The sequence below is a fragment of the Bos grunniens genome, chromosome 19 (genome assembly GCF_055505025.1).
Source record: "Bos grunniens cultivar Pamir isolate PY7600 chromosome 19, Bosgru_T2T1.0, whole genome shotgun sequence".
NCBI lineage: Eukaryota > Metazoa > Chordata > Mammalia > Artiodactyla > Bovidae > Bos > Bos grunniens.
In genome coordinates this window covers 57383387-57397233 of record NC_141183.1, presented here as the reverse complement: position 1 = coordinate 57397233, position 13847 = coordinate 57383387, and the positions used below count along the sequence as shown (strand labels likewise).

At 42.0% G+C, this 13847-nt stretch overlaps 1 long non-coding RNA gene across 1 annotated transcript; it reads left to right on the top strand.

Moving 5' to 3' along the window:
• The first annotated feature begins 5282 nt into the window (after positions 1-5282).
• On the top strand, positions 5283-9283 carry LOC147352771 (uncharacterized). Its single transcript, XR_015146958.1, has 3 exons — positions 5283-5647; positions 7740-7807; positions 8913-9283. It is a non-coding gene; the product is annotated as an uncharacterized LOC147352771 (long non-coding RNA).
• The last annotated feature ends 4564 nt before the right edge of the window (positions 9284-13847 follow it).

The window sequence follows — 13847 nt, the reverse complement described above, 5'->3', positions numbered from 1 at the left end:
GCTTAGGAAATGGGGAGGCTTTCAACAGGAAGAGAAAAAGAAGACACTACTACAATCTCAGAAACACAATTTCCAAATTGCATAATTTCCAAATTGCTTACCTGTCTCTCCTTTACTTTCTCTGAAGAAGGTTAGGGAAGGTCTCAGAGCAGTTGAGTACAAGTGGGAGGTGAGATGGACAGAGTGGAAATGCTTGAAAATCTCAGGGGTCAGATGCTACAGCCATGTTCCATTTGCTCTGTTATGCACTTCAAAACATTGTTCTGAGAAGAGGTCCATGGGATTCCCCAGAAGGCTAAATTAGGGGTCCATGGTACAAAAAAGATTGAGAACCCTATTCCATAATAGTACAGTGCCACCACCGGGAGGGTGAAAGATGATCTCAAAAGGTATCACGGTGTCCATCCAAGACTTCTGCTGCTTGTATAATTTAGATCTTTTGTAACTCAAAGACGTTTTTGTTCCCTCAAGTCCCTTTGTTTTACTATATTTCTTACCGCCACATTGTACTTTGGTTTGGATAAAGTGAACAGTTTAAATGTCAAATCAGATAACACCGCACGGATGCCAGAAAACTCGCAACCCTTTCCCAATCTGTAAAATGGGGTAAAATTCTGCCACCAGTTAGAACTGAGGAGGTGACCACATAAGATAAACATAGAACATGTTTGCACAGTGCCTATCAAAGTAAATGTTTATAAAAATTTCCACTTGCCTTACATGACAATACTGAAATGTTTCTCTTTCTATACTTGAAAGGAAGACTTGGAAGTTGATGGCAAACTCTACATTTATGCCCATTTCCAAGAAGAGAAATAAAATGAGACGTGGCAGCATAAATGAATTACGCCTTTATTCAATTCAGTGCTGGTTCTGTTCTGTTTCATGAGGATGGAAAGAGGGATGTGGTAGTTTCTGACAAAAAATGCATGAAAGATCAGAGACTACTGTTTTGGCAATGCCTTTTAAGTTTAGTCGTTTTATTTTAAAACATATTTAGACTAAATTTCAATTGTTTTGAAAAAGGAATTTCTTCAAAAGCCATTGACTATGAAGTATTTTCATATATTGTCAAGGAATTCTATTTTTAAGGTGGGTATTGATGAGGCTCCACCTTAATATTTTATACCAATTGGTTAATGAAGACAACCATGAGGGTATAAATAGTATTATGAAAGATATAAGGTAGGAAGTTTAAATTGTATTTATTACACGTGTTTAAAAGTGTGCTTATCTACTAAATTCAGAAGGCGAATGTCTATATATTTGAGTATACTGAGATTTACAACAATATTTATTTTCTTACAGATAATGAAGGAAAGAATCATATTATAAAATAATTTCTATTTCGTGGCAAAAGTCTGAAAAAGACTTGGAAGGGGGTCCAGAAAGACCTGTTTTTCTCCAGGACTTGTCTGTTGTAATAGGCCAGCCGGTTTCCTTTGTGAAAAACACTTTCTAGAGGAATTGCCAACAACAAGGCAAGTGAAGAATAATATATTTGGGGTTGCTGGGTGGCTCAGATGGTAAAGAATCCGCCTCAATGCAGGAGACTCAGGTTCAATCCCTGGGTTGGGGAGATCCCCTGGAGAAGGCCATGGCAACCCACTCTAGTATTCTTGCCTGGGAAATCCCATGGACACAGGAGCCTGGCAGGCTACAGAACCTGGGGTTGCAAAGAGTCAGACACAACTAAGGGACTAACGTTTTCACTGTTGAAAATCCAAAAGGACAAAAGTTCAAGGGCTGGAGTCAGGGTTCTAATACTCTCACTGTGGGCTAGAGATGTAGTGCTGGGCCACAGTGGTGGAAATCTGGCCCAGGGACTCCTTCATAAAGCCTGGCTCCTCTAGGAGCTGCCCCTTCCATTCTATGAAACCAGAAAATTCCCTGCCTGTAGACCATGGAGCCTTCAAGGAAACTCATGCTTTCCTCGAAGCTGTAAGGAGAAAGAAACAGAAAGGCAACTAGGGGAAATCACACCCCAAGCCTATGCCAGAGATGGAATTCAATTTTACATTACCAGCGACTGTATGGGAGTCACAGGAGATAAATTAATGCAAACAACCTTTGAAACCCCTGGGACTCGGCCAGAATCAAAGCCAGTGACACTTTCACAACTAGGACTCATGAAATTATCCAAGAGAAAACAATACCCACAGAAGGTGCATGTACAAAAAGTGGGTTACAAAGAACTGAGGGAACAACTCTCCATGTCAGAAAGTTAGAAGATGTGCCAACGGAACTGTCAGAACCAAAGAACCATGATAACAGACCGATATGAGAGTAATTACTGAATATGTATTCATAATATACATAAATTCATTTAAGAGGTAAAAGAAGGCCTAGAAATAGAACACTAACAGAAAGATAAATGAATCTAAAAATGAACCAAAAGAACCAAACTATTGCCTACAAATGAAACTTCCGCAATTAGAAGTGTGAAAGAGGAGGTAATATAGTTGTCCTGCCACAGTTCAAGAGGGAAATAAGAAGGTGACTATAAGAAAATTCCCCAGAAAGCAACACAGAGATAGGACACAGAGATATAAAGAACTGGAAAACACGAAAGATTAATTAAGAGACATGAAGGTCACACTGATAGGTAAAACATTTCTGACTGGAGTTTCACAAAAAGAGAACAGAGACGTTAGGATGCATGGGTGGGGAGGTAGATAAATAGACACATGGAAACAAAGTGAAACTAAAATTTCAAACAGCAAAAAAGCAGAAGTAAGGTGGGCAGGGCGGGCGGAGGGCAAAGTCAGGGTTTTGTTTAGAAGTGGATAAGAGATATTAACTAATTAAGTCTCTTGTGAATGTTACATTTAATGGAATAATTTCTTGAAATGCGGTAATAAAACAAGGCAGTAAAAATGGGCAAAAGATTTAAACAGACATTTCACCAAAGAATGTATACTGATGGCAAATGAGAACATGAAAAGATAGTCAACATCATTCATTATCAGGATAATATAAGTTAAAATCACATATGAAATATGAATATGCACCTTTTAGATAGCTGAAATTAAAAAGATTGACCAAAGTAAGTGTTGGCAAGGATGTGGAAGAAATGGAACTCTCCTGCATTGCTGATGGAAATGGAAATGGAAAAATCACTGTGGAAAACAGTTTGACAATTTCTTTAAGACAGCCTTCAGAATGGGAGAAAATAATAGCAAATGAAGCAACTGACAAAAAATTAATCTCAAAAATATACAAGCAGCTCACACAGCTCAATACTAGAAAAATAAATGATTCAATTAAAAAAAAAAGGGGGCCAAAGAACTAAACAGACATTTCTCCAAAGAAGACATACAGATGGCTAATAAACACATGAAAAGATGCTCAACATCTCTCATTATTAGAGAAATGCAAATCAAAATCACAATGAGGTACCACCTCACACCAGACAGAATGGCTGCTATCAAAAAGTCTACAAAGAATAAATGCTGGAGAGGGTGTGGAGAAAAGGGAACCCTCTTACACTGTTGGTTGGAATGCAAACTAGTACAGCCACTATAGAGAACAGTGTGGAGATTCCTTAAAAAGCTGAAAATAGAACTGCCAAGTTCAGTTCAGTTCAGTTGCTCAGTCGTGTCTGACTCTCTGTGACCTCATGAATCACAGCACGCCAGGCCTCCCTGTCCATCACCAACTCCCGGAGTTCACCCAGACTCACATCCATCGAGTCAGTGATGCCATCCAGCCATCTCATCCTCTGTCGTCTCCTTCTCCTCCTGCCCCCAATCCCTCCCAGCATTAGCATCTTTTTCAATGAGTCAACTCATCGCATGAGGTGGCCAAAGTACTGGAGTTTCAGCTTTAACATCATTCCTTCCAAAGAAATCCCAGGGCTGATCTCCTTCAGAATGGACTGGTTGGATCTCCTTGCAATCCAAGGGACTCTCAAGAGTCTTCTCCAACACCACAGTTCAAAAGCATCAATTCTTTGGCGCTCAGCCTTCTTCACAGTCCAACTCTCACATCCATACATGACCACAGGAAAAACCATAGCCTTGACTAGATGAACCTTTGTTGGCAAAGTAATGTCTCTGCTTTTGAATATGCTATCTAGACAACCCAGCAATCCTACTGGGCATACACACTAGGTAAACCAGAATTGAAAGAGACACGTGTACCCCAAATGTTCATCGTAACAATGTTTACAATAGCTAGGACATGGAAGTAACCTAGATGTCCATCGGCAGACAAATGGAAAAGAAAGCTGTAGTACATAAACACAATGGAATATTACTCAGCTATTAAAAAGAACACGTTTGACTCAGTTCTAATTAGGTAGATGAAACTGGAGTCTATTATACTGAGTGAAGTAAGTCAGAAATAAAAACACCAATACAGTGTATTAACACATATATATGGAATTTAGAAAGATGGTAACAATGACCCTATATGTGAGACAGCAGAAGAGACCCAGATATAAAGAACAGACTTTTGGACTCTGTGGGAGAAGGCAAGTGTGGGATGATTTGAGAGAATAGCATTGAAACATGCATATTATCATATGTGGAATAGGTCACCAGTCCAGGTTCAATGCATGAGACAGGGCACTCAGGGCCAGTGCACTGGGATGACCCTGAGGGATAGGATAAGGAGGGAGGTGGGAAGGGGATACAGGATGGGGAACACATGTACATCCATAGCTGATTCATGTATGGCAAAAGCCACCACAATATTGTAAAGTAATCAGCCTCCAATTAAAATAAATTTAAAAAATAGTTAAACATACAACCTACCATAAAATGTAGCCATTCCATTCCTAGATATTTATCCAAGAAAAAAAACTACCACTGCTCATATTGACATAAATGTTCATACCATCTTAAGTTGTAATAGCCAAAAACTGGAAGCAAGTAAAATGTCCTTCAATGGGTGAATTGATAAAAACAAATTGTGATATATCCACCAATGAATTATTACTCAGAAATACACTTTTAAATGATTAATATATATGTATGAGTTCATTCCAATCATTAAGAAAGACAATGCCAAAGAATGCTCAAACTACTGCACAACTGCACTCATCTCACATGCTACCAAGTAATGCTCAAAATTCTCGAAGCCAGGGTTCAGCAATACATGTACAATGAACTTCCAGATGTTCAAGCTGGTTGTAGAAAAGGCAGAGGAACCAGAGATCAAATTGCCAACATCCAGCAGAGATGTATCCTTTTCGAATGCATACTATTATTCAGCTTTCTAAGTGTCTTTGCTCTTCATGGCCGTGACTCAATGGTGGTATATCCAGAAGGTGTGGACAACATTGTCTTTGACTCTTGCATAAGCATCTGCTAAAGCTGTTGCTTCTTGTGTAGCTTTCAGAGATCTCAATGTGATTTCTGGGTCTGACAACATGGAGTGTCTATAATTGTGGGAAGGCAGCTCATACTTTCCTGAGATTTTTCCTAGAAAATCCTTGTACCACAGATTTGGGGGCCTGAAAACAACTTTTCCTTCAGAGTATTCACTACACTCCCTCAGTTTGTAGAGGAGGAAGCCGGGCCCCAGAAAGTTAAGGTGATCGAGGCGCACAGGCGGTGAGCAGCCGACTCAGGGATGGAACTCAGGCCCCGCGTTTCCAGCTCTCTCCACCGTCCCTCCTCCCCCAGCATTGGCTCTGGACCCTGTGAGTGTGTGTTTCCCGCTCAGTTTCTTAAAACTGAATTACCTTCCCTGTAATAGCGCCATAGATGTGGTGGCTGGTCTGTGAATATTTATTGTGATGAAATGATTATATTACTCTTGGTGAACCAGAACCAGTGAGGATATTTGCCTACTACTATTTGGATATCCACGTATCTTCCTGTGGTCACCAGGTGTAAGTAACCTTGCCTGACCATCCTCTGTGCCCAGAGGTCAATGATTAGGGCTTAAGGGGACGACAGAGAGCAATGACCCCATTGTTTCCTGAGTGAGATTCTGCTCCAGTCTTTCTCCAATGCCCCCACCAAGCCTGTCTACAGGCAGTGTTCCTCTCTTTTCTTGCACAGTGAAGCTGAATCTCAGAAGAATTAAGTTACCCAGGATCACAACTGATAAATGATCAATCCTCTGAGATCTCATTGCTTTATTGGAGAAAGGAGGAGTGGGTTCCCCTCATACTTAGAGCAGCAAGGAATCATTGACAGGTAGGTAATGCATGCTCTTGAGCTTCCCAGGTGGCTCAGTGGTGAAGAATCTACCTGCCAGTACAAGATATGCAGGAGAGCTGTGGGTTTGAGCCCTGAGTCAGGAAGATTCCCTGGGGAGGGCATGGCAACCCACTCCAGTATTCTTGCCTGGGAATCCTATGGACAGAAGACCCTGTCAGGCTACACTCAATGGGGTCACAAAGAGTCAGACACCAGCTGGAAACTGAGTATGTACACCATGCGTGCTATGAAAAGAGAAGGTGGGAGGTGACAGGGCTCTGCAGGGAAGTTAGGCAGACCAAGCAGGCAGTGAACTGGCAGATTAAGGGAGCAAACACCAAGTGGAGGCAACAAAACAATTGCCTTTTGCTTCTGACTTGTGGGCTTTCCTTTTATCCATCTGAGAGGTTTGACTCTGGCCTTGCCTTGACTGGCAGTGTAGTGCGTCTATGTGAAGCAGCGGCGAGAACTGGATTTCAGAGGGCGGAAGATTCAGGTGGTTCTGGCCAAGGGCACCTCGCTGCCACAATTTCCAGAGAGGTTCCAGGCTTCATCCGGGTGAGGGATCATCCTGGGATTCATCCTGGCTGTAACCGGAGCAAAAGTAAAACGAAGGCAGCTATTGGTGTGCTGGCGTGCCCTGTGAGGGCTGCGGTGACTGTGAGGCTCAGAATATGCAGGATGCGTTTCCCCTGAGGTCAGAGAACTGGGCATGGCTTCAAGGGAAACAGAGGAGACTCAATTCACCCCTGAAGTTTGGCTATAATGCAAGGTGGATGTTTAAATCTGATCAATCCATTTTTTACTTACTCTTGCATTGTGCAAATGAAATCAGAACATCGAAGTGAACCAAAAGGTTTAGGAATTCACTTTAGGCTGCTCTTGTTCTGCACATTCTGGCTGGAGGTGAGCAGGAAGGCTAGTGGGACCATCTCTGAGGAGGTACCTCTCACTCAGCAAAAACTAAGGGACTCAGGACCTGTCTGCCTTGAGTTCCATACTCAGGAGAGCATCTGGGAGGGGTTTATGTGGCCACCTGCTGGACTGGAATGGGTGTGGCCTGGAGACTGCAGGGAAATCTGAACATTGTTCTGGTGTGTGTTAGATCTGCCGCCTTGGATGTATCACCCCACTCTTCTAAGTCTCAATTTTATCATTTATAAACTGGAGTTTAATTTTATCAATGTTTATAATTAAGATAATTGAGAGAAATAACTGAGATACATATCCAAATATCTAGCACTTATGCTATGCTATGCAATGCTATGCTAAGTCACTTCAGTCATGTCAAACTCTATGGACTGTAGCCCCCCAGGCTCCTCTGTCCATGGGGATTCTCCAGGCAAGAATACTGGAGTGGATTGCCATGCCCTCCCCATCTAGCACTTGCCATGGGTTTAATAAATAGCAGCAGAATGTGCCTTGACTGTTTGCCAAAGTGTGTATATAAGTGTCCCGTAAAGGAGATGGGAGAGTCCGCTTGAATTGTGTGTTACCTCCCTCCTTAATTTTTTGCCTGAATGTAAACCTGGATGTTTGCTGCTGTATTTTTCCTCGTTTTGAATTGTCCTTTCTTTCCCTCTCTAGTATTTATTTATTGCTTCGTAAACCCTGGTGGCTGGATTCCATCCTGGCTCATCAATTTGCTTGTCAAGGTGAGACCCCCAGAGGCAGGGGGGAAGCGTGCTTGACAAATGTTGACTTACCCTGTGGGGCTGTTAGCCTGAAGAGATGTGCAATCTCAGGCCTCATGATGCTCTTTTACGAAGCAGCATGGTTGACTGACTCTGGTTAGGACTGGGGTTGCCAACACCCAGGACTGAGGCTGGGACAAAAGACCAAACTCTTCACCTGGAATATCAGCTCCCCACTACTTTCCCACCAAGATCCCGCCAGCATCACTCTCTGGAACCTTTGGACAATAACCTGCTCCATGTAGGAACAAGGGTGCCTGTGGACCCTGTATCTGCTTATGCAGGAGTTAGGCCAACATGGCTTGGGAGACAATGAGATATGCTCAAGCCTGGGGAAGCCTCCACTTTCATTTTTGTGTTTTCTTCCTATAAGGAGAAGGGACTTCAGTGGTAAGCAGATCACTCCTGGAGACCATTCAGTCTGCTTTGTGAGGTCCTACTTACGGGTTGGTGGGCTCACCAACTCACAGGGAGAGTAAGAAAGTACACAAACTTGAGTAAAACACATCATACTTTGAATTCTGGTCCCTACTTCCGACTGTGTAATCTAGGGAAGCTATCAGTTTCTCCCCTCCAAAAAACAGGGATGGATATTTCCACAATGTAGAGAAGGAGTAACCAAAACAACATTTGGGGAAAGTCTGGGCAACGTTCAACACTAAATAAGGGATGACATATCCTGCCTCTTGCTCCCAATTCTTACCAATTTTCCAATTTTGTAAAGCAAGTCCTTTCTTTCATCTTTTTGGAAGAATTGCACAGCCCAGCCCAGTCACATTTCCTGAGTTTTCTTTTTCTTTTCAAAAATAATGTCTTAGACTTGTCTTAGCTTTCTACTAGCGAAAGCTAAAATATGCAAGGTCTGAAAACTGTGGCCCCTGCCTTACCTGTGCCCTGAGTCTTACCTTTTTCGTCATCAGTGCCAACATTCTGTTGAAATCTTACCAGGAGCCCTATTGTCTTATTTATTATTCCCCAAGGCATCTTCCTTCACCTTTGCCACATCCTGAGAGTCAAGAGTAGTTGCTGTGAGGACAGAGTAATGACAATCTCCTTTTCTTTGCAGAATGGAATTCCTGGCTTCCTGGCTGACCTGGAGGATGCCTGCCTGAGGTACGAGGGGAGAACCTAAGAGAGATTTGGGAGCTTTTTGTTCATGAATGATGTCCCTGGAAGTGCCCCAACTACTGCTGCTCAGGATGTCTGTCATTTTTCCATCTCAGAAGCCTGCACACACTCCAGCGCCTTGTGCCCAAGGGTGCCAGCCTGATGCCTGGCTTCCTTTCCCATTCTCCCCACTCTGGGACACACTGCCTTGTTTCAGTGTAGAATGTGGGTCAGATTCGGAAAACCCTTGAAGAAAAACTCAGAACTTTTTGTGGATGGACTTACCAAAATGCTCCAAAGACATACAATTCTAAATCAAGATCATAGGAATCTTTTCTTATATATCATATATTTTCTTATTGAAAGATAATTGCTTTACAGAATTCTGTCGTTTTCTGTCAAACCTTAACATGAAAGGTGTATGTGTATATGTATATCTCCTCCCTTTTGAACTTCCCTCCCTTCTCCTCCCCATCCCACCCCTCTAGGTTGAGAACATAGGAATCTTTTGATTTCCATCTTACTTGCAGATCTTCTCCCTGATGTAAAGAAGCAAACTGAGGATAATAAAGATGGATGGGTGGGTTGTCCTCCATATTGTTCAAGTTGCCACTCAATTCTTTGAGGAATTAAAGAAACCTATATTATCTTACAAACCAGGCCTTTATTATAACTGAAAAGGGGGCTGTAGGAAGAATTCAAAGCCCACTTGTCCTTTTTACCGGTGCCCAAATGTGCCCTTTTCATCTCAAAATGTTTGCAGATGTTCTAAAAGTTATGAACTTAAGGAACAAAAGTCCTTGGTGCAACTTCCATTCTTTCTTTGTGCCTTTGAGATATAAATATTCTATATAGTCTTCCCTAGGATACAAAGGGATCTCATAAGAAGGAGAGAAAAAAAGTCCATTTTGATAATTAGGAGCAGGAAACATCTTAAAAGTCTCACTCGGAAATATTAGTAAAAAACTATCTGAGAAGATAACCTTGATTTACTCCATCTTCCAGAATCACAATGGACCCAAATCTTCTTTTATAAACCCCTGAGTTTCATATTATCATACCTGTTTATTTCTTTCTCTATCTATATGCTCTAGTGAATTTTTTTATTTCTGAATGATATTTCCAAAGTTATTTTTAAAGGCTCCAGTAACTGACTTGAAGTTCAACAAGAAATACACAAATCAAGTGTACTATCAGAAATATAGAAACGAATCCAAATCTTTTCCAGATTCATGTGATCTAGGATAATATTTGTTAAATAAACCTATTTTTCAAGGACAATTGAGTGGTGCTAGAAAAACACTGAAAATACCCTCATTTTAATCTGGTTATATGCCCAAACTTTTATACTATTCATGGAGTTCTCAGGGCAAGAATACTAAAGTGGTTTGCCATTCCCTTCTCCAGTGGACCACATTCTGTCAGACCTCTCCACCATGACCTGCCCGACTTGGGTGGTCCCACAGGCATGGCTTAGTTTCATTGAGTTAGACAAGGCTGTGGTTCTAGTGTGATTAGACTGACTAGTTTTCTGTGATTATGGTTTCAGTGTGTCTGCCCTCTTGCAACACCTACCATCTTACTTTGGTTTCTCTTACCTTGGACGTGGGGTATCTCTTCACGGCTGCTCCAGCAAAGTGCAGAGCAGAGCCCGGGTGGCTGCGACGGCGCACAGAGCACGTCCAAGAGGAACTACCCCACGTCCGAGGTCAGGGGACAGAATGGGAAAGATGAGAGATATCTTCAATAAAATTAGAGATACCAAGGGAACATTTCATGCAAAGATGGGCTCGATAAAGGACAGAAATGGTATGGACCTAGCAGAAGCAGTAGATATTAAGAAGAGGTGGAAGGAATACACAGAAGAACTGTACAAAGTGGATCTTCACGACCCAGAAAATCACCATGGTGTGCTCACCTAGAGCCAGACATTCTGGAAAGTGAAGTCAAGTGGGCCTTAGAAAGCATCACTACGAACAAAGCTAGTGGAGGTGATGGAATTCCAATGGAGCTATTTCAAATCCTGAAAGATGATGCTGTGAAAGTGCTGCACTCAATATGCCAGCAAATTTGGAAAACAACAGTGGCGACCTGGAAAATTCAGCAGTGGCCACCTGGAAAAGCAAAAGGTCAGTTTTCATTCCAATCCCAAAGTAAAGCAATGCAAAAGAATGCTCAAACTACCGTACAATTGCACTCATCTCACACGCTAGTAAAATAATGCTCAAAATTCTCCAAGCCAGGCTTCAGCAATATGTGAACCATGAACTTCCAGATGTTCAAGCTGGTTTTAGAAAAGGCGGAGGAACCAGATATCAAATTGCCAACATCCGCTGGATGATCGAAAGAGCAAGAGAGTTCCAAAAAAAAAAAAAAAACATGTATTTCTGTTTTATTGACTATGCCAAAGCCTTTGACTGTGTGGATCACAATAAACTGTGGAAAATTGTGAAAGAGATGAGAATACCAGACCATCTCACCTGCCTCTTGAGAAATCTGTATGCAGGTCAGGCAGCAACAGTTAGAACTGGACATGGAACAACAGACTGGTTCCAAATAGGAAAAGGAGTACGTCAAGGCTGTATATTGTTACCCTGCTTATTTAACATCTATGCAGAGTACATCATGAGAAATGCTGGGCTGGAAAAAGCACAAGCTGGAATCAAGATTGCCGGGAGAAATATCAATAACATCAGATATGCAGATGACACCACCCTTATGGCAGAAAGTGAAGAGGAACTAAAAAGCCTCTTGATGAAAGTGAAAGAGGAGAGTGAAAAAGTTGGCTTAAAGCTCAACATCCAGAAAATGAAGATCATGGCATCTGGTCCCATCACTTCATGGGAAATAGATGGGGAAACAGTGGAAACAGTGTCAGACTTTATTTTAGGGGGCTCCAAAATCACTGCAGATGGTGACTGCAGCCATGAAATTAAAAGATGCTTACTCCTTGGAAGGAAAGTTATGACCACCCTAGATAGCATATTGAAAAGCAGAGACATTACTTTGCCAACAAAGGTCCGTCTAGTCAAGGCTATGGTTTTTCCAGTGATCATGTATGGATGTGAGAGTTGGACTGTGAAGAAAGCTGAGCACCGAAGAATTGATGCTTTTGAACTGTGGTGTTGGAGAAGACTCTTGAGAATCCCTTGGACTGCAAGGAGATCCAAGAAGTCCATTCTGAAGGAGATCAGCCATGGGATTTCTTTGGAGGGAATGATGTTAAAGCTGAAACTCCAGTACTTTGGCCACCTCATGTGATGAATTGACTCATTGAAAAAGACTCTGATGCTGGGAGGGATTGGGGGCAGGAGGAGAAGGGGACGACAGAGGATGAGATGGCTGGATGGCATCACTGACTCGATGGACGCGAGTCTGAATGAACTCCGGGAATTGGCGATGGACAGGGAGGCCTGGTGTGCTTCGATTCATGGGGTCCCAATGAGTCGGACATGACTGAGTGACTGCACTGAACTGAACTATGCCCAAACTTCTAACCAAGAAATGGTTCAGCTATTGGAGCCAATTAAATTACTATAAAACATTCCTTCATCTATAAAACTAAACTTTTTTTTTTTCCTTTGCCAACTAAAGGTTGTCACTCGCCACCTGGCACTACAAGAGTGAAGTCCCCAGTTACAGCAGTCACTGCCCTTCAATAGACCTTGCAAGGAGTTCAGGGCAGAAATTAGGAATGAAGCATTCGGTGCTCTGGGAAATTCTGGCAAAACAGATTTTTGCATAGTTGGATATTTTCAGAAGATTTTACTAGCCCAATTTCTTGCTTTTTCTTATATCTAGAAATTCACTAAGACTATTATTGGACATCTGTTCCACATGAATAGCAGCAATCTTTCTGAGACTAGTGGAAACCCTCTGCCAAAATGTTTGCTTGACTTCATGTATCCCCATTCACTAAAATCACATATATATTGACCTCCCTTGCCTATTTTTCAGAGCAGTTCCTCAGAGATATCTGAGAGGCTGAACCCTGGGCTATAGTTCTCATTTTGTCTCAAGTAAAACTTAACTCACAGCTCTCACATGGTGCTTTTTTTTTTTTTTTTGGACAACTTTGGCAATCAACAAAGAGACCCAGAGCAGACTTGTTGCCCTCTTCTGAACTTTATGAAGAAGCCGAGGTGGTACCAATAGAGACCTTCTGTGCCCATCCACCTTCTCAGAGAGTTCAGATGAATTTAGAGTGAGTCTGTCTTGGTTCTTGCATCTCGCTTATAGGTTGATGATCCTGAGTTCTATTTGGTGGTCTATAATAGGTATTTGGCCCCCATTTGAAAGATACTGGGGGGAGGGGGGCAACTGAAAAACACTGGGGAAATTGCCTACCCAGTTGAAAGAAATTAGTTTGCTCAGTTCAAAGACACTGAATGACCTGGGACTGAGCGTTAAGATAGGAGGCTGATCTGACACATTTCCTCAATTGACTCTATACATGGACATCACCAGATGGTCAACACTGAAATCAGATTGATTATGTTGTTTGCAGCCAAAGATGGAGAAGCTCTATACAGTCAGCAAAAACAAGACCAGGAGCTGACTATGGCTCAGATCATGAACTCCTTATTGCCAAATTCAGACTTACATTGAAGACAGTAGGGAAAACCACTAGACCATTCAGGTATGAACTAAATCAAATCCCTTATGATTATACAGTGGAAGTGAGAAATAACTTTAAGGGCCTAGATCTGATGGATAGAGTGCCTGTGAACTATGGAATGAGGTTTGTGACGTTATACAGGAGACAGGGATCAAGACCATCCCCGTGAAAAAGAAATGCAAAAAAGCAAAATGGCTGTCTGCGGAGGCCTTACAAATAGCTGTAAAAAGAAGAGAAGCAAAAAGCAAATGAGAAAAGGAAAGATATAAGCATCTG